Here is a 20,860-nt window from a genome sequence, read left to right as displayed (position 1 = left end):
CTGGACGTGGTAACTGAGAACTGGGAGCTGTGTGACAGTGACTATCTGAGCAGCCAGTTGGTGCAGGCAGGGCTGGTCAGGCTGGGCACAGAGCCACTGGCTGTTGGCTTGTAGCAGTGGGAGGGATTTGGTCAGAGCAGAGTCCTAGTTCTTGGAACTGATGCCGCACTGGCCTCTCCAGTTTCAATGGCTCCATATGTGGCTGTGATCTGAGTGTGGAGGGGATGTTTCCTTTATGCCCATGGATTTCTGGGCTCCCTGAGCCAGGACTTAGCTGTCAAACCAAGTGGCAAACCCATTCTCCAGTTTCAGGATGGGACTGTGCTCCTCACACACTGTGCTCTCTGTTTGCCAGGTGACATCTTCCCCCGAGTTTCTCCCTGGCTGGCTGCATTCTGGGTATTGTTCACTCTGGTTTTCATTGCTGCTGGAGCTTGTGCATATTTTGGATACACAGGTAATGGGAATGTGTTATTTGCATATTTAGATCCTGGCCCTAGAGGGCACTGGGCTGGGGCATGGGAGTATCTTATTGTTCAGATATTGACCTTTGGTTAGTTTTAGGAAATAAACCACACTAAAAAACACACCGAGGTCCCCGGCCCCACCTGTATTGGTGTATTGCTCAGTGTTTCCTCTTCCTTCCCTGTCTCACTGCAATGTCTGATTCTCTGTCTTACAGCGAAGCGAAAGGCTTCTCAGAAGAAACGCTCTAAAGAGGAGGCTCTGTTACTTTTTGGTAGGTCTCCTGCTCTAGCCCTTGGTCTGTCTGAGATGTGTGAGCTCTGTGACTACTTGGTGTTTTCTGTGGCTCAGTGCAATGAAAGGGATGGAACCGGGAGGTTTCTGCCTAGTGCTTGCTCATCCCACCCCCACATTCTCATACACCCTGATGATAACAGGTTGACAAATGTGTATTTTGCTGCAGATACCCAAAGGTCCATGCTTATGAGATTCCCTGCATATGGGTGGGGGAGGGACACAGGCCTGCAGTAACAAATCTGGGTCAGATTATGTCCTACTAACTATGGACAATTGCTTGGTGGTTCTATTCTCCTTAAAGGAAGACACTGAAAGGTCAATGACGCTCTGTGAGATGATTCCATCCCTGTGGCTGTCGAATGCACAGGACACAGGGAGGGTGATTAACTCCTAGCACAAGCTCCCAAGAGCAGTGGGGAATTCTCCATCTTTTGATGGCATCAGATCCAGACTGGGCACCTTTCTGGAAGCTGCTGTAGCTAAACCTACGTAATTGGGCTCAATGAAGGACGGACTTTGTGAGATTCTCTGGCCTGTGCTCTGCAGATGATTAGAGTAGATGACCTAATGGTCCCTTCTGGCCTGAAACGCTATGAATCTATGACATTCACTCTCTTGTGCTGTGGTAAAAAACACAACAGCCCCTTTTTAAAAAAAGTCCACACGTCTAATTTATTCCACTGTGAACTTTTCTATATTTAATAATGATATTGGTTTGCACTGTGATGGTGCTGAGTGGTGCTGACCCATTCTGCTGGGCAGTGCACAAACACACAGGGAAATATACATGAAAGGTGCAGAGAACATGCCAGCATGGTGACTGGGGTTCTTAGGGCAATCACAGCCTGGAAGAGCCCTGAGGCTCCCCCTCTTTCACCTCCTTTGCCCTCTGCCATGCCCCCTTGTGACCACCATTCCTCCAGCTGGGTAGGGCTGGATGGGGCTCCCCCAGCAATCAGTGCTGTTCTGTAACCAGCTACAGGGGTCACTGTGGAGTAACTGACCCCATCCCAATGGTTCTACTAGTCCTGCTGCACCAGCCCCAGGCCTGCGCTACACACAGACCTGTCCCAGTTTAATTCAAGGTGTGTTTTGAAACCTAATTAGTTAAATTGATGCAAATGTGTGTGTAGACGAGGGCTAAGGAGTGAGAGACTCCCCCAGGTCTCCTGTGTGTTGGTACATATCACTAACCGCCAGCCCTGCTCCTGTCAAACCTGCTGGCTCCTGCATTGGGGCTGGGAGTGCGGGTGTGGGATATCTGTGACTAACCCCAGTCACTAGGGAGTGTACAGCACCACCCAGTATATATCTCTGGGTCTAACACTTTTCTCTTCCCCATTTCAGAGAGTGAGAAGAAAACCAAGGAAGCAGGTACTTGGCTAAACCCTAGTAAATGTGTGTTTGTGATTTCATACAATAATGAGATAGAAATATCACCACATACATAGATGCCGACTTCCCCTCTAGCCGTGGGGTGCTCAGCCACCCCCCGTCTGCCCCGGACCCCACCTCACTCCACCCCTTCCTCCAAGCCCCTGCCTCTTCCCACCCTTCATCCATCTGCCCCCCGCCCCCATTCCAACTTTTCCGCCATCTCCCTGCCCCGCTCTGCTCCCACCACACTCCTTCCCACAAGCCCCCACTCTGCCTCTTCCCTGCCTCCTCCCCCTTGTGCACCAAGTCCCCACTCCTCCCACTTCCTTCTGGTGCTTCCTGAATGTCACAAATCAACTGTTCGCAATGCTCTGGAAGTGCTGGGAGGGCAGGGAAGGAGTTGGTAAGCAGGGCCACCAGCAGGTGAGAGGTGCGGTGGGGAGGGATGAAGAAGTGGGATCTTGGCTGCTGGGGGGTGCTCTGCACCCACTAATTTTACCCAGTGGAGGCCTGGAGCACCCACAGAGTTGATGCCTATGACCACATACAATGTACACACTTCAGTCACCTTCATGATCATCTCCCCCTACCCTGGAAATAAACTAACACTGAAGATTTTGGAGATCACATTCTTAACAACAGAGAATGAATTTAATGTGTCTGGAATGGCAAGGCTCAGGCTATGTCTACACTACCCAAAGGTTCAGATTACAGCGGCATGAATAGCAACACACACCAAAGAGCTGCACTGTAACAACCCCATGTGGATGCTCCGGGTGTAAACTAAAAGGTTCCTAGTTCACATTAACAGAGTCATGTCTGAAGAAGACTATGTCAGTGCGAACTAAGTACCATTTAGTGTGCACCACCAGCATCCACATAGAGCTATTACAGCACAGCACTTTGGTGTGTGCTGCAAATTACAGTCACATAGGCCAAACTACGGGGCTGTGTAGTTAAGCCCTTAGTGAGGGGCTGGGCAAACTTCCTCCATGAAGGTCTGTGGCTACATCTCAATTCTGACCTGCAAAATTCCTGCTATCTCGATGCTGGGCTCCCTGCATGCACACAGCTCTGCCAGTGCCTTTCAGTGCCCAGCTGCAGCCTCCTGCTATTCCAGCCCTGAGCTCCGGGCCAAAATGCCGGTGTCTCTGAATCCCCACCCACAACTGCTATGCTATCCCAGCGCTGGGTACCTCAGTCCTGTCCTCTGCCCCTTTCCTTGCTAGTCTAGGCCTGGGCTGCGAATAAACAGACTCCAACCCCTACTATACCCTGTATGAGCTGTGTGAAGTGCACTCTGATGGGCCTCACCACCCACATTATTCTATTAGGAACCAAGACCAGACCTGATTCCACATCTCGAGGCGGACAGTAAATCCAGTGCCACACAGCCCCACAGAGCAGTTCCCCAGCTAAGCTCCTGCCAACCACTAACCTTAGAGTTACAAACTTGTGCAAATCGGCACCACGAAGGGATTGCCCGGCACAGAAATAGGAGGTCTGAGGCCGGGTGACAGGCTGCAGCAGTGCAGGCCTCTCTCTATGTGATACATGTTCTGGTGTGAAACTCCCTCCCCTCATTCCCTGCAGTGACATCACTGGGGGTGCTGCCCCCCCGTGGCAATTTGTGGGCTCTGTTTAGGGGCTGATCTAGGACCTTCTTTGTTGTTCTTTATCAACAGTTTTGTATGACGTGTCCTGTCAGTTCTGAGACCCTTGGCTTATTGGGTACTACACTGCAGTTAGGAGCGAGATTCCCAGCTTGGGTAGCCAGACACATGCTAGCTCTGCTTGAGCTAGTGCGCTAACAATAGCAGTGTGGCTAGGGTAGCAGGGGACGTGGCTCAGGGTAGTCAATTGAGTACATACCCAGGGGGTCTGAATGGGTTTGCATTTCAGCTGCTACCCCAAGTGGTTGCACATGCTCCTCCTGCCTACCCTGCTGCTTTTTCAAGCAGAGCTAGCACTCGTCTACCTGCCCAGACTGGGAACTCAGTCCCAGCTGCAGTGTAGATGCACCCAAAGACAACCCCAAGTCACTGTTCTTGGAACAACCCTTGCTGAATCCATGATAGTCTCCTTTTCTTCTCTCCCCAGAGTGCCAGGAGCTGCGTGAGACGATTGGTAAGTTCATCCACCTTCTCATTAGAACTCCTCACAGAGGCTCCCAGGCACACATGGTGCTGAGCAGATCCAGAAGTACCAAAAGTACCAACACCACAGAGCAGGGCTGAGTGAACAGTTCGGGCAAAATCAGAGTCACATTAGAGTTACCTCAGTCTCATTGCAGCCCTATGAGCTCTCTGCAGCAGACACAGGGTTACCTGCTCTCATGTCTGGATAGACAGACAAATGTCACCTGGTCTTTGTCAAGCTAATGCCAAGCATGTGTTCTGATACAGTAGGAGGGGCCCAGACACTTTGTATAGATGACTGCAGTAGTGCAGGTTGTTCTAGGCCATTTCTCAGAATGTTGAGATGAGCAAGAGACCAGACTTAGGCTCATGTTTTTATGTTATGTCTTCAAGTCCAGATCCTAGCTCTGAGCTCCAATCTTCTCCAGGTCCGGCTATCCCCTACGTCAGGGGTTCTCAAACTTCGTTGTGCCGTGATCTCCTTCTGACAATAAAATTTACACACGACCCTGGGGGGGCAGGGGATGGATTGAAGCCTGAGTCCTCCCGAGCCCCACCACCCTGGCTGGGGGGATCAAAACCAAATCCCAGGCCCCACTGTTCAGGGCAGAGGCGGGAGGGTCAAAGCTGAAGGCCAAGGCAAGGGACCTTTAACCATCAGCCACACCAAGGACTGAAGTTCTTGTGCTTAGGCTTGAACCCCAGCCCCTCAGCAAGTCCAACACCAGCTCTGGTGACTCCATGAAAATAGGGTCATGATCCACTTTGGGATCTTGACCCACAGTTTGAGAACCTCTGCCCTACTTATACCTGGAGTGTGTAGCTTTGGTGCTCCAAAGGGCTGTTAGTAACACAGAACAGGAATTCCCCTTAGACAGAAGGGCTGAGAATGTCAGAGCTGTATCGGGATCCAGACCCACGTCTTCCATCAAGGTGAGATGCTTTGCAAATCCCAGGGCTCCTGGGTGTTGGTGTGAATTATTAACTGCCAGCCCTACTCCTATCAAAGCTGTTGGTTCCTGCACTGGGGCTGGGAGTGTGGCTGTGGGGTATCTGTAACTAATCCCAGTCGTTATGGGTCACACAACATCACACAGCACGTCTCTCTGTCTAACCCTTTTCTCTTCTCCATTTCAGAAGCTTTGAGGAATGTCTTCGAATCAGGTACTTGGATAATCCCTAGTAAATGTGTGTTTGTGCTTTCACACCATGACAAGATAGAAAAAATCACTACCAGTATCATGGGCAGCAGGTATAATAGACCAGGGGAGGCTCTGCACATTGTGCGTTCCTTAGTAATCTCCCTGGACTCGGCTGAGGCTTGCCCGGGGCTCCTCCAGCTGATGGGAGGGGCAGGGGGGCTGGGGGCTCTGGCCACCGAGGGTGTACGGGGGTCTGGGAGCTCCAGCCACCGGGGGGAGGGCACAGGCAGAAGGGGCAGAGTCCCAGGGGCTAACCTCCTCAAAGAGAGACTCCACCCACTGGCCATGATCTATACACACGATGTATGTACTTCAATCATCTTCATGATCATCTCCCCCTGCCCTGGAAATAAACAAACACTGCAGAGGTTGCAGCTCAAATTTCAGTATTGTCCTTAGCAACAGACAGTGAATTTAGTGCATATGGAATGGTGAGACTTAGCCAGGGTCTGGGCAAACGTCATGCAATTCTATGGATACATTTCAGTTCTGACCTGCAAAATCCCTGCATGCACACAGCTCTGTCAGTTCTCCTCCATCACTACCTGCAGCCTGCTGCTATACAATCTTGGCCCCCCACACCTACAGCTCTGCTGGTGCCCCTCAGTCACACCACCAGCGGTCCCCTGCTATCTCAGCCGCGGACTGCCTCCCACATAACTTTGCCGGTGCCCTCAGTCCTGACCTGCAGCTAATGGTGGCATTAGGCACCTGCAAGCTGGACAAGTACAGGGGACCCCAAGGCTGCAATGGGCCCTCTGAAAGCTAGATCTGGCCCTCCAGGTGTCAACTGCTCCGTCTTGCTCAGTGCTGCCCAGGGCTCTGAATGGTGTCCTCCGCACAGCATGACTTCACACACACCACACATGCCAGATCACTGGTAGGGACCTGGAACTGAGCTGTGCAGGGGGTCCCCACGGCACAAACACTGACATTGCCTGCAGGCCCCTGCTATCCCAGCCCTGGGCTTCCTCCCTCAGCCCTGCTGTGTTGGCATCCCTCAGTCCCACCCACAACTTCTTGGCTATTCCAGCCCTTGGCTCCTCAGTCCAGTCCTGTTTCCCCCCTCGTAGTCTAGGCCTGGGCCTCGAATGAACAGAAACTCCAAACCCTGCTGTGCTCTATATGGGCTTTGTGAGATGCACACTGATGAGCCCCACCAACCACATTGTTCCACTAGGAGCCGAGACAGCACCTGACCCCATGTCTCCAGAGATGGACGCTAAATCCAGTGCCTTGCAGCCCCATGGACCCTTCCTCAGCTAAGCTCCTGCTGCCAACCACTGATCCTAGAGTTACACACTTTTGCAAATCTGCACCACAAAGGGATTGTACCACCTAAAAATAGGAGGTGTGAGGCTGGGTGACAGGCTGCAGCAGTGCAGGCCTCTGTCTATGTGATACATGTTCGGGTATGATGCTCCCTCCCCTCATTCCTGGCAGTGCCAGCAGCTTTGGGTGCTGCCCCAGGGCAATTTGTGGGATCTGTTTAGGGGCTAATCTTGGACCTCATCTGTTGTTCATTAACAACAGATTTGTGTGCCATGTCCTGTCAGTTCTGAGACCCTTGGCTCATTGAGTACATCTACGCTGCAGCCAGGGCCAGTCCGAGACCAAATGGTGCCCCAGGGAAGGAGTGTCTTCAGTGCCCCCATCCATTTGTTAAGCTTTTGAATACCTTATTTTTATTGCACTTGTAGCCCATTTCACAACTTTGATGCATGATCTGCATGCATGATTTATCCCTGTCATATAAGACAATACATTTGCATGGTAGGAATTATAAATCATGCAATATATAAACAAACAAAGAAATTGTTTCTTCTAAGCCTATAGAAACTTTTTAGTTTTAACAATAACTGAAATATACTAATGTCAAGAAATTGAACTGTGCGCCAACATATTAAATAGTGTTACTGCAGGAGGCAGCTTTAGAATGTTAACTCTAGTCCTTTAGTTCAAAAGGTCGCTTTTCTCATCTTTATCCTTGCAAACTGAAGCACAATGTCAGAGAGATCCAAAGACTTGCCAATGGCATTTTCAAGCAATAAAATAGCAAGAGATGTCAGTCTGTCGTTGGCCATTATGAATTGAAGATATGTTTTAATTAGCCTGAGCTTTGAAAAGCTGGGTTCACCGCTCGCAACTGTGACTGGCAATGTGAGCAGAATCCTCAAAGCTATCCACAAATTAGGAAAAGTATCCTTCAGCTCTGCATCATAAAAGAATTGGAGAGCTTGGAGTGATGAGTGCTTTCCATGTGGCAAAATGTAATGGATATTGTGCAATTCAACATAGAGGTCTTTATCATTGACGTTCAAACATTCCCCTTGTGTCAATGTCCGGTGAAAGTCTGAACAATTGTTCAAGAGTATTTTCCTGTCTGCCAGCAGCTTACTAAGGTCACATACAAAACCTCCCAGGTCTTTTTGTGGTGCTTCATTTGTTTGAATCTTTCTTCAATAAACACTCAAGCAGTGTCAACGAGCGATCAAAAAATCTGCCTCTGGATTTTTTCTTCCAGTCTTTCTATAACCTCATCTCTGCCCTCATAACCACACTGTCTCTTCTTCTGATGAATACGAATTTCCTTGGAGACAATCTCAACTCTCAAATTTTCCACCATTTCTTTGGCAGCAGTGATGGCATCTTCAAATCTGTTGTCTCTCTAGGTCACAATGAAATCAAGGCAGCTTCTCATCAAAGTAGTAGTGGTTTTCGGTGTCCATCAACTGAGTTTGTAATGCTTTGCTTGCAATGTTTACTTGGAACAGGATATCGTGTCAAACCACAATTGAGACCAGAAATGTGAAGTCAGTGATATGGTTTGACAGGTTTTGCATCTTGTGTCGAATTCTGACCTCAGTTTTACTCGACTGTGCCAGTTCCATGAGGTGTCATAAATCTCAGTTCCTTGGTACCTCACTGGCCTTATGCTGTCAATGCAGCTCTCCCAGTGAGTGTCACTTATCAGCTTCATGGTCAGATCTGTAACATTGTCCGTGAGGATCTTCCATCTGATATTGGATGTTGAAAAGAGGATTTACATCCTTTGCAGTAGTCGAAAGAGAGAGAGTGAATCTAAAGAAGATGACACTGCATCTTACACAACAAGGTTGAGGAAATAGCACCCAGAAGGCATGAAGACAGCTTTTGGATTTAGCAAGAATCCTTGCCTGGACACAGCTGTTTCTTCCCTTCATGTTTGCACCATCGTTGTAGCCTTGGCTATGGCAGTCCCAAAGCTTTATTTTATTCTCATTCAAAACAGTCATGAACAGTTCTGTTAGGCCTTTTCCAGTAGTGTCGTCCACAGACAAACAGTGTTCATTTATTTATATACAGCTATCCTTACTGTCAACAAATCTTACTGTAAATGACATCTTTTCACTGTGAGTAAAGTCGGAAGTGCAGTCTATTATTACAATGTAATACTTTGCATGTTATCAAGCACCTTCCTTGCCATAAGATCAATGAATTTGTTTTGGATGGTTTTGCTGCAGTAATGATCCATAGCTTCTTTACAAACTACTCGAAATAGGTGCTTACACATGACATCACTGTATTTCCCAAGGAGCTCTACCAAAGCAAGGTCATTTCTGTTAAGTTCAGTTTATTTATTCAGCTTGAGCCTGGACTTGACCTCCATCCATTTGGAGTAGGCTGTAAACTGATCAGGTGACTTTTCATGTTGCTTCAGAGCATCAACTACATTATGCCAGTAGTTGTACCCAGAATGTGCAAGCAACAATTTAACATTCTTGTCAAATATTTTGCAACAAAACCAGAACACTTTGTCAGTTGATTTTGAGTAAACTAGCCAACACCGATTCAGTTTCTCACCATTCTCGAGCACTCTTTTGCAGTGTGACTTTGAGATGTGTCACTTTTGCTCATTTACCGGATATGTCATATCCTTTATTTTGTCCGGCCCATTCAAATTGTATGATCCATATCTGCAGAGTTTAGGATTGCTGGCCATAAATTAGGATCAGATACATCAATTTGTGGTGTGCAGTTTTTTCTCACTGCTGTTTCTGTCACCATGCCAGGCTGATTCTTCTTCATGTAAGGAGGGTCTGAATGAGCTCTTCCCTGACAGCTAGCTGGGAGAGGGAGAGACTTCAGGAGCAAATTGTATTTACAAGAACACACCTGCTCTGCCTAGATAGCCACCAGATAGAGCTGTGTTACTCAAAGTGATCAATTATGGCTGATGATGGATTACAAATCACTTTAGTACTGAATGCAGAGGTAGTGAAATGCTGTTACCAATGTTGTTGTCATTATTGTATGAATAAAGGGGAGCAGAACTGTGCTTAACCTGTCCCAAATGAGGGGCTCACTCTCAGCTGAAAGGACCTTGTTAAGCTAGGGGGTTCAATGCCAGAGCCCTGTGAAAGTAGGAGGGTTAGAAGAGGTGTTTTAACCAGAAGGTGTTGACTCTTCTTATGGGTTTCTAGTCTGGTTTAACCTATTTCTCCCCACTATTCAAAGAAAGAGTTAAATAGGCTTCTTTAGGAGTCTCTTTTGTTATTTTAAATATTCAATCAGAGCTGAAATCAGTTGTGATGGTTTCTGCTCTGCTTGCTAAGAGCTAAAAATCACTAAACAACTGACCTGCAGCAGTCACAGCAGAGAGGTGACAGTAGAAGAAGACTGATAGGCAGCCACTGGGATTGGTGAACAGACAGCTGAAAGGGCAGCCAGCCAAAGCAAGTGCTTGGGGAGTGGAGAAAGTAAGGTGCCTTCTTCCCCAGGTAGGAGGTGAACTCACACAAGTGCACCTCAAAACTCTGGGTCCTCACTGACCAAGACAACCACTGAGAGTGGTGTATGGTAAATGAGCAGAGGGGGGCACAGAAGAGAAAGTTTTGGTTGTAGAACTCAAGAACATGAGGCAGAAGGCACTGCCCCACGTACTCTGGGATGGGTGTCCTGCTCACAGTTTTACGGTTATGAATCCTGTTTGTGGAATTTTCCTTAATTAATGTCAAGTGACTTCCCTCCTTTCATTAAAAGTTTATTTTCTAGACTCAAGACTGTTTCAGAGTGGGGAGGTATTGCCTCTCAGAAACACCCACGGTGGTGTGTAATTTTCCCAGGTTACTGGGTGGGGACTCGGCGGGTTCTGTGTTGTATTGTTGAAAAGGAACTCCGAAATACTGAACTTAGCCCTGGTTGCTGCTGGCTGCACCTAGCAGAAGGGTTACATTTATCATTTCTCTCCTTTTCATGTAAATCAGATTTTTCTTTGTCATTACTCTCTGGTGAGCAGCATTCTTCTTTATCATCACTCTCCTTTATGCTGCCAGGAAAACAGGCCAATTCTCCATCACTTTCCTCTCATTTCCATTCCTTGTCTTCAGATAAACCTGATAATTCCTTAGAAATACAATTTCTATCATTTACACTTCACACCTCAATTTCTTCTGCAGTGCCTAAAGCCTGGCCTATGTTGTTCTGTTTCAGATATTTTCCAATCAAATTTGTCCCTTGCTGCAAACTAGATTGCAACTGAGATTTTTGCTTCCTATAATAAGCTCCTGAAGGCTTCTTCAGGGGCATCTTTTATTTTCTATGGGGGAAAACAGACAGTATTAGGGAGAGTACAGAAGTCGGAAGGCGATTTTAAGAGACCTTTAAGTTGACAGAATGGGGTTGGTTGTGTGGATGCATCCATTTTAAAATCAACCTAACATGGCTAAATTCGACCTATCCCTGTAGTGTAGACCAGGGCTTAGAAAGTCTTTAAACATTATGTGTTAAGCATGGCAAAAGAAGTAACAGTATTTCTTTTATATTGTTGCGTACATAGAGGTTCAATAGATATCTCTGGTGTCTCCTTAAATATGTCCTTCGTTAGTCAATACTTACACTCTTCAAGACTTAAAACACAAGTACACTTCCACAATTACACAATAAAAAAAGGTTTACAATATCACAACTGGGCTCCCACTTCAGTTTAGTTCATTCTTATATCTCACTAACTGACTGGTGACAACCTCCTTATATGCCTGTGAGGGCATGGCTGATGGCATTCTAGAAGGTTCAAGGAAAATGTAGTTCTCAGAAAGTCTGGAAGGTTCCAGAAGATTCTACAAAGGTCTAGAACATTTTAGTGAGTTAGTGAAAAATGAATCCTCATATGGAATACCTGAAACATGTTACTTCAAATATTCTATTTTCCCTTTTGTTGCTAACAACAAAAACAACATGCTGGACTTGGTGCCCCCCCCCCCAAATCCCAGCACCTCAGATGATCGCCTGGGTCACTGCCCCCTAAATATGCCCTTAACGCAACTGGGAGCGACCTTCCCAGCTTGAGTAGCCAGACACACACTAGTTCTGCTTGTGGTAATGCTAACAGTAGCAGTGTGGTTGCGGATAGCAGGTGCAGTGGTTCAGTGTAATCATCCAAGTATATACCCAGAGGATCGGGGCAGATTTGTACTAACCCAAGGCACCACCTGGGCTACCTCCAGCTACCCGCTGCTTTTAGCTCATCAGCTTGAATTGAACTAGCATGTGTTTGCTGGCCCAAACTGGGAAACTCACTCTCAGCTGCAGTGTAGATGTACCCTTTGTTTGGAACAACCCCGCATGACTCTGTTTGGAATGACCCATGCTGAATCTGAGTCACATTAGTCACTCCAGTCCCACGACAGCACTGTGAGCTCTGCAGCAGACACAGCCCTTGTGCCTGGTTAGACTAGGGTGAACATACGTCCCGTTTTGGCTGCGACAATCCCTTTGTTAAGCCTTGTCCCAGCCAACCCGACTTTTTTGGCAAAATAGGGCATTTGTCCCATTTGCTCTTGAAAACTTGATCAGTTGGGAAGAGCAATGGGACAAATGCCCACTTTTGTCAGAAAAGTGGGTGCGGTGCAGAGGAATGTGTGTGGGGCGAACAGAGATGCCAGCCCTGAGCAGGGGAAGGCTGGGCTGGAGAGGAGAGGAAGGCTTCCAGTGCACAGGGGGCAGGTAAGGTTCCAGTGAACAGTGGCAGCCTCAAGCAGGGGCAGACAGGGTTTGAGCAACCAGTGACAGCCTTGGGGGGGATGGACGGCTTGGGCAAGCAGCTGAAGCCCGCCCTGTGGGGAGGGGGCCTTGGGACAGCCTCACACGGTGTACTATTTTCCCTTTGGGAAATATGGTCACTTGAGGTTAGACAGACAGGTGTCACCTTCCCTTTACCATCTAATGCCAATCACATTGTTATGATGTAGCAGGAGGGGGCAGCCGCTTTCTATAGACGACTGCTGCAGTGCAGGATCTTCTGGGCCATTTCCCACAATGTTGCTCACGTTTCCATGCTTTGTTGCCAAGTCCATATCCCAGCTCTAAGCTCAAATCGTCTGCATGCTCAGAGCCATAGAGGGCTCCAGACAAGCACCTTCCATCAAAGTGGGATGCTTTGCAAATCCAACCCAGGAATTTTATCCTGTCAGTCTGCCTTTAAAATCCCCAGTCTGCTGGGGGCCACCACAGCCAAACAACAGCTTCTTATAGGCCTGAGTTCTGCTCTGAGTGACACGAGTGTAAATCCAGATTCATTCCAGTAAAGCACACACAGTTATTTTGGATTTACAGCAGCATCACTGAGAACAACATTTGCTCCAGTCCCTGATACTAAGATACAATATAAAGACATCCCTGAGAGACGAGCATTGCAATTACCAGAAATCTCTGGTCCCTGGGGTGAACTGGGACATTTTTCCTTCGGCAGTGAGGGACCTTGAACAATGTATAAAGCGATCACATTGTCACAGAGCAGCACCCAGAATTGAGTCCTCTGCCTAAATGACAGGGAATAACACTGTCTATTTCCATTTCAGACAAAGCGGTCAAAGAGCTAGGTAAGAGAATGTGTTATCGTGTCACATTTCACATTGCACGTTTCCTTGATTTCTGCCAGTGACCCCCCCCCACAATAGCATCTCCCATGGGAGCGAGTTCCCTGTATTTGCTGTGCCCCTGACCATGTTTGTTCCTCTTCCCTTGCAGCTTTCAGGAGCGCTCGGAGCTACATGGGTGAGTGGGGCTGAGCAGATTCTGTGCTGGGCTTAGTATCACCGTGATATCGCTGAGCTGTCAGAGTTGTGCAGGGGGCAGGCAGGGCAGGGTGGGCGCTGGCTGCAGAGCCATGGGGCTGGATGCCATGTATGGGCCCTGAACACGCTGCTCTGAGCTGTAAGTCTCACCCCCGGGCAGTTCCCTCCTAATCTACCCTTAGTCCTGATCCCCAACCCCCCATCTCCATTGGCCTGTCAGTAATGATCTGTCCCATCAGTGATGATCCCTAACCTTTCAGCTCTCCTTACAGCCCCACTCAGCCCTCCTTCTGTAGCCTGCAGAGTCTTCAGCCCCCTGGACACAATCCATGGGCCCCCAGGAGCAATGTTCCCTCTAATGTTTTACTCCATGTGCAGAATCAATTTTGTTATGTGCACCGATATGGAGGTGATGTCTGGAGGAGGTGGGGTCCAGGGGTTTGGAGTGTGGGACGGGGCTCATTGCTGGGGCAGACGGTTGGGTTGTGGGGGGGGGAGTGAAGGCTCTGGCTGGGGGTGTGGGCTCTGGGTGGGGCGGGGGATGAGGGGTTTGAGGTGCAGGCTGCCCTGAGGCTGCAGCAGGGAGAGGGGACTCCCCCCAGACCTTTCTCGCCACAGCAGCTTCTGGCAGGGAGAGAAGCACCTCTCCTGAGCCATAGCAGCTCTGGGGTTGAGCTGGGGCTGAGAGAGAGGCACCTCTCCTGGCCTGCGGCAGCTCTGGGTCTGGGTTGGGCAAGGAGAGAGGTGCCTTTCCCCACCTGCGCAGCCCTTGATCGCCTGTTGCGCAGCCGCACAGCTTAGCAGGAACTTTGCCCAGGAGCCCTAACCCCTCTCAGGGACAGATCCTGTACAAGGGGAAATGAGAGTATACAGGAAGTCCAATCCCCCACTCCGGCTCTCCTCACCTCACCACCAGCTCAGGGGTCAGGCCCCGTCAGAGACCTGGAACTCCCTGGAACCCAAGGCTGGATCCAGGCTAGCTGTGCCAGTCCCACTAACCACCCCAACCCATAGCCTGTCCTTCACTCCAGCTGTGCTGGCTGGAATCTCTCTCCTGTCAGATCGTGGGGTCCCCGACTGACCCATGGCTAATGGGGATATTCTGGTTTCTCTCCCCAGTTCCTGTCACCCTGCATCCAGATTGCAAACACCCCGAGCTCACCATCTCTAAGGATGGCCGAGGAATCCAACACGACCCTGCCTCCCTAGGGCCAGCTAACCCTCCTGAGGCCCTGGTCGCTGTGGGGAGGGAGGAGTTTGTGTCTAGGAAGGATCATGATAGGGAGAGAGGAGTTTGCCGGGGGTACTGGGAAGTGGAGGTGGGGAACAGCCTGGACTGGGAGCTGGGAGTGCTGAGTGAGACTGTGAGGGACAGAGTGAGACAGGAGAGGTTGGAGAGACTCCCTGAGGGGGGGTTCTGGGCTCTGGGGAGATCTGAGGGGCTGTATTACCCCAGGGAGGCCAACACTATGATCCAGAACTTGGGTGTGAGGCCGACAGTGATTGGGGTGTATCTGGATCTAGAAAGGGAGAGTCTCTCATTTTATAGTGTCAATTCAATGGCCCTTATCCTGGAGATTCCTGTGGAAGGTTCTGAGAAATTGTTCCCATTCCTCAGCATTGGTCACGCTGCGGGGCAGGACCAGGGGAAACCCCTCAGTATCTGCCCCCTCAGTGACTGGGATTTCCCCCAGAAATTAAGAGTTAGTGGGTCTGTTAGTCAGGGAGATTCCAGAGTCCCTGCACAGACTCCTGCCCTGAATGAGGGGGAAGGGGAAAAAAACAACACAGGACCTGCCGTAGGAAAACCAGCCCCATCACCTGGACAGCACCCAGCCCCTGGAGACAAGGAAGTGGAAAAAAACAGGGCAAGGTCATCTGTGGGAGAATATTTCCAAAACCTCCTGTCCACGAAATGGAGGATGGGGGATAAAACAGAGCAGGAGCATCAACAACTGGAAACACCCCCCGGACAAAAAGGGAAAAAGAACAGCCAAAACCCCCATGTCTGAAACCCATCTGCCGAATTCCTCCCATGGGACAAAGGGAGTCATGAAAGGAAAACACCAAGAGGAGTCTCTGGAGCTGACTCTTCTCCCAAGCATACAAGGGACAGGAAATACGTTGCGTGAATCAGACCCAAATGCTGACACTTGGGAAAGAACCTCGCTCTAATGGGGAAGTGGGGAAATGGTGACATATCAAACTAAACCCCAAACTCAACCCCAACCCCAAACTCAAAAGAGAAAGAGCAATTCATGATAATGCTTTAAACCAATCCCCTGTTAAATCAGAATGTGCTAATTGGAGCGAACTGCGTTAACAAGACTGATAAATGTAGGAAATTCATTACACATCGGTTGGGGGATGCAGAGGGGAAGAGTCTTGCAGTGGCACTGACTCACTTCCATTGCACACACACACATAGGTGCCAACTTCTCCTGGCATCGGTGGGTGCTCGTGCCCCCTGGGTCCACCCTGACTCCACCCCTGCCTTGCCCCTGCCCCACCCGCCATTTCAACCCTTTCCCCAATGTCCTCACCCGAACTCCACCCCCTCCCTGTCCCTATTGGACTTCTTCCCGCCCTGTCCCCCCATCTTCCCCACCTCCTCCCCTGAGTGCCCCACGTTCCCACTCCTCCCATATCCCTCCCACAGCAGGCGATGGGAGGAGAAGTGGGGAAGGTGTGCTCAGGGAAGGAGGCGGAGGTGGAGGTGAGCTGGGGGGGCAGGGAGCTGACTGTGGGTGCAGAGCACCCACAAATTTTTCCTCATGGGTGCTCCAGCCCCAGAGTACCCATGGAGTCGGCACCTATGCACACACACACTGCTCCAGCTAGCCTCAGGCAGTGCAAGTGGGTAACAGATTCTGTGTATCAGACTGGATTGTGATAGCCTCACACTGAGCAGTACCCTGAGGGCTGAATGCCTCCCACAGACCCAGAGCCCTCCCCTGGGCTCTTGCAGGACTGGCTAGTCTCACTGGGAGCAGGGAGGATGGATGATGCTGCAGAAGCTTCTCATGGAACAAGGACATGGGGACGTTAAGACACAGTTGGAAATTGTAGTGGGTGGGATGTAGTGCAGGAGGGGAACAGGCTGCCAGCTGCAGCATTGCCAAGTCCCTGATAAAGCTCCAGCTCCTGGAGTCCTGGAATTGTGGGAGAATCTCAGCTTTGGTTTAAAATAGATGTAAGCAGAGTCAGGATAAGCTCTACACTGACATCTGGTGGAAAGAATTTCAGAGAGTGTATTTGCATAGGCACGCCTACCCTATCCCAGACTCCCAAGCTGTGGGACTGCTTGGTGACAAATTGCTCACCCTCAGTTGGGTGGTACTGGCTAGACATGGAACATGGGTTCCAAAACTCAGAGAATTGAGAGAGGCTGGGGACAGGTATTTGTGCCTGGTGGTGCAGTCTCCTTGTGGAGCCAGAAGCATCAGTTGCACCCCCTCCTCTCTCCACTGTGGAATGTCAGAGTTGATTTTTTTATTCCCTTAAGAATTTAAGTACAGGTTACTGAGCTGAAATCACTTTGGGCTAATGGTGCAGTAGCACTGGGGCTCCCCTACTATGAGCTGGAATCACTAAGAGCTGAAAATCACTAAAAAGCTAAAATCACTGAGCTGAGAGCCCTGAGTACGGTGCTAACTAGTGGGGAGCCCAAAGCTATACTGTGGAACAGAGCTGCTGGCGGAGTGGAGCAGTTTGTGGGGATGGCTGGAGCAGATCATGGGACAGCTGGTGGCAGCAGAGCGGCTGACAGAGCGGACTAGCTGTGGGACGGGTGGAGCGGCACACAGAGTGAGTGGAGTCGAGCAGTTTGCAGAGAGAACTGGAGCAGCTCATGGAGCAGAGCAGCTGGTGGAGCGGAGCAGTTTCTGAGGACGGCTGGAGGAGCAGCGTGGAGCAGCTGGTAAAGCGGAGCAGTTCGTGGAGAAGGCGGAAGCAAAACCCACGGAGAGGCAGGGCAGTTGGCCCCGGACCACGTAAGGTGCCCCCTTTCTACCCAGGCTGGGGGGAGGGACCTCTACAGATAAACTCTCGAACTCTGGGGTGGCACTGACCAGAGACTTTTGGGTTGTTGGACTTTGGGGTGATTGGACTTAAAACCCTAAGGGGAAAAAGGACAGTGCCAAACGTACTTGGAGGTGGGTTTTTGTTTATGGTTTGTGTTATAACCCTGTTTGTGGTGTTTCTCCAATGGGATGCCGCATTAATTCCTTCCTTTATTAAAAAGATTTTGCTACACTCAGACTCCGTGCTTGCGAGAGGGGAAGTATTGCCTCCTAGAGGCGCCCAGGGGGGTGTGGTATGTGAGTGTCCCAGGTCACTGGGTGGGGGCTCGAGCCGGTTATGCATTGTGTTACTGAAACGGAACCCCTGGATACTGAACCCGGCCCTTGTTGCTGCCAACTCAGAGGGGCAGAAGGGTTACATAAATAAAAGTAAGTTTCTAGCCTATGGCTGTGGTGAGAAGCTGTAAAGTGTGATTCCAGTGCCTCTGTGCACCATGTCTGGCTTTGCTGCTGAGTGTGCTGCATTTAAACCCTATGGCCTGGCTGTCAGTTTACTGCAGGTCATGATGGGACCTAGCAGTTAATGGAGGGGGCAGGAAGCCCTGGGCAGTGCTGCCCGCAGAAGCTAAATCTACACTGGGTTAAAGGTGTGTGTGTGATGAGCTGGCTGGGCCCAGACAGTGCTCTCGCTGTCAGATCCCAGTGGAGACTGGGCTGCCTTGGTGCCATAGGCATTTTGCCTCCCTGTAGCTGGTGGAGGTGAACTCCAGGGAGCTGTTACATGTGAAAACACCTTTCTCCTGGTGCAGGCAGTGCCCAAACCATCCATTTCCACCCCAGCAGCAGCCAGCAATTGGCTTCCCAAAACAGGACACTGGCTGCCGGGGTGGGCACAGAGGGGGGCAGGTGGATATTCGGGGAAGAAAGGACAATCATGAGGTGTTATGAGTTTGGAGCTGCCCTGTAATAATTTCGGAACTTTGTCTGCTCTGTTTGTCTGACTGTTCTGTGGAGGTCGCTGCATGACCATAGGGCATGGCCAGTGAGTGAAGCTTCCCCTGGGGGATGCTAGCTGCCTGTCCCGCCTCTTCTACCCGTGGTACCAGCCACACTCGCCCCTGCTTCACCTCAGGCCCCACCTCTCCCCTGCGAGAACCCGTCCCTGCTCAGCCCTCACTGCATCCCTCCTCCTCCACCCCTCCTCCCTTGCGAGGCCCTCACTGCTCCCTCTCTCCATGTCCCTCCTCTTCTCTACCCCCTTCCCCTGTAACGGCGGAGGTGGGAGGAGGGACACAGCCAGCAGGTCAGACTCAAGAGGTGGAGGAGAAGAGGGCTGCGGTGGGCAGCAGGGGGGATCTCCGGAGGGGTGGAGTGGAGGAGAGGAGGGACTTAGGCAGATAGTGGTGCTGTATGGAGAAGTGGGGGGTGGAGTGGAGGAGAGGAGGGACTCAGGCAGGTAGTGGTGCTGTATGGAGAAGTGGAGGTGGAGGGGAGGAGAGGACGGATGTGGCAGGTGGATGGGCTAAGTGAGGGAAGGGAGTGGAGGAGAGGAGGGACATAGCAGGCGGGGGACTGTCTGGAGAAGTGGAGGTGGAGTGGAGGAGAGGAGGGACTCAGCCAGGCAGTGGTGGGCAGTGGGGGCCTCAGGGAAGGGGCACAGCAGGGATGGGAAGAGGCAGAGTGCAGGAGGGACCACCACAGCCCAGGTGTCCAGCGGTAGGTGGACAGTGGTTGCACCAGGGAAGGCTTAGCCTCCCATGACCTATTACACCACTGCCCATGCCACAAAGGGTTAATTCAAGTGGGGGATTGGCTGTGCCCCTCCCCCAAACACTGCAAGGGATGAAAGACACTGCAGAGCTATCTGCTATGATGCGCCCTGCTGAAGCACTCAGCCATTAACCAGGCTCAGGGACACAGGAGGGAAAAGAGACCTTGGGCTGCAGTGACAGATGCCCCAAAGGATGAGGAGGCAGAGACTGTGGGGACCAGATGGCCTCAGCTCCAGAACTGAGGGTCTGGGGTAGGACAGGCTGCCTAGGGATGAGGTAGATGTGCAGGGAGCCCCTTTACTGTGTGAAACCCTGTTCTCTGGCTGTGCCTGGCTCCGGCTGTGGAGCTCAAACAAGACTTTGTGTAAGAAGGTGTTTGGGTCACTGCAGTCATGGCTGTTCAAAGTTCCTGGTGGTAGAACCACAGATATTGCATCCAGTCAGACTTGCTGGGACTCAGCATGGCCAGCAAACATGGGGAACTGTAACCCAGGACTTCTCTGAGAGAGGAGAAGGCCTGAAGTGTCACCCAGAGAGGATACAGAGGAGCAGCCAGTCCCATAAATGTAACACAAGCTTTGTGCAATAGCCTGGTTAGGGCTGCCAGGAAAAGGGGATTTTCCTGGGAGAATTTTCTCAGGAACAATTATCATGTGAGATGTTCCCATTGGACTCTTCATATTACTCCAGGGCGCGGGGGCATACAGACTTTCCCACACTTTGGTTACTGGTTTCTAGCTGTCTCAGGAAGAATCAGTGGCAGCGTTTTGTGTCCCTCTGCCATTCTCACACTCGGGAATTCTCATACAGGATCAATCCCAGCTGCCACTGGCATATCCTAATTTCAGAGAAACCTGATTTTCCGCTGGGACAATTGTCCACCAGGCTCTAATCTCAGCCACTAACTCTGGTATCTGAGCATCTTTCCACAGCTAAAGAGAGAGAATGTCTATGGCCCACTCCCCAATGGCACCCCTGGGGCAGCTGCTCATGCCCCAAGCTGCTGCTTGGCCCAGCCTCCATTTCTGATAAGCTGGGATTGGTTCCCTGCTGCCTCTTTCACTAGACCTGAGCAGGAGCTGAAACAGGGAGAGCAGTTATGGAGAAATGTCCCCAGCTGCTGCCTGTGTGTGGGGAGATGGCAGGACAGGAAATATGCCTCGTCTCCCTGTCCAGTCATACATGCTCTGCTCAGACTAGTCCCAGCCCTGCAGGCATTTCACCAGGCACTGGAGAGAGATCACCCAAGCTGGACTGTTCTGTGCTCCCAGGAACAGCAGCCCACACCCCAGTGTCTCCTAGTGCAACCAGAGGGATACAGTGAAACCACTAGGAGTTAGATGTATTTGGCAGGAGGTAGGAGGAGTTGCAGGACCATTTCCACTTTGCCCCCATCTCCCTCCAGCCCCTTCCAGGCTGGATCCACCCTCCAAGGAGGGCTCCTTCCAGGCCCCATCAGCATAGGCGTAGTTTGACTTCTATATTTGGGAAAGCAGCTCCAGCCAGGCCAACAGGGCCACACGTGGGGGCAAA

General features: G+C 50.6%; 1 pseudogene; it reads left to right on the top strand.

The window, feature by feature from the left end:
- Window positions 1-15,539, top strand: part of LOC127036609 (butyrophilin subfamily 3 member A2-like) — a 29,661-nt pseudogene extending 14,122 nt beyond the window's left edge.
- Window positions 15,540-20,860: the final 5,321 nt, after the last annotated feature.

Source organism: Gopherus flavomarginatus, chromosome 18, assembly GCF_025201925.1.
Source record: "Gopherus flavomarginatus isolate rGopFla2 chromosome 18, rGopFla2.mat.asm, whole genome shotgun sequence".
Classification (NCBI taxonomy): domain Eukaryota; kingdom Metazoa; phylum Chordata; order Testudines; family Testudinidae; genus Gopherus; species Gopherus flavomarginatus.
This window is presented reverse-complemented; position numbering and strand designations above follow the sequence as displayed.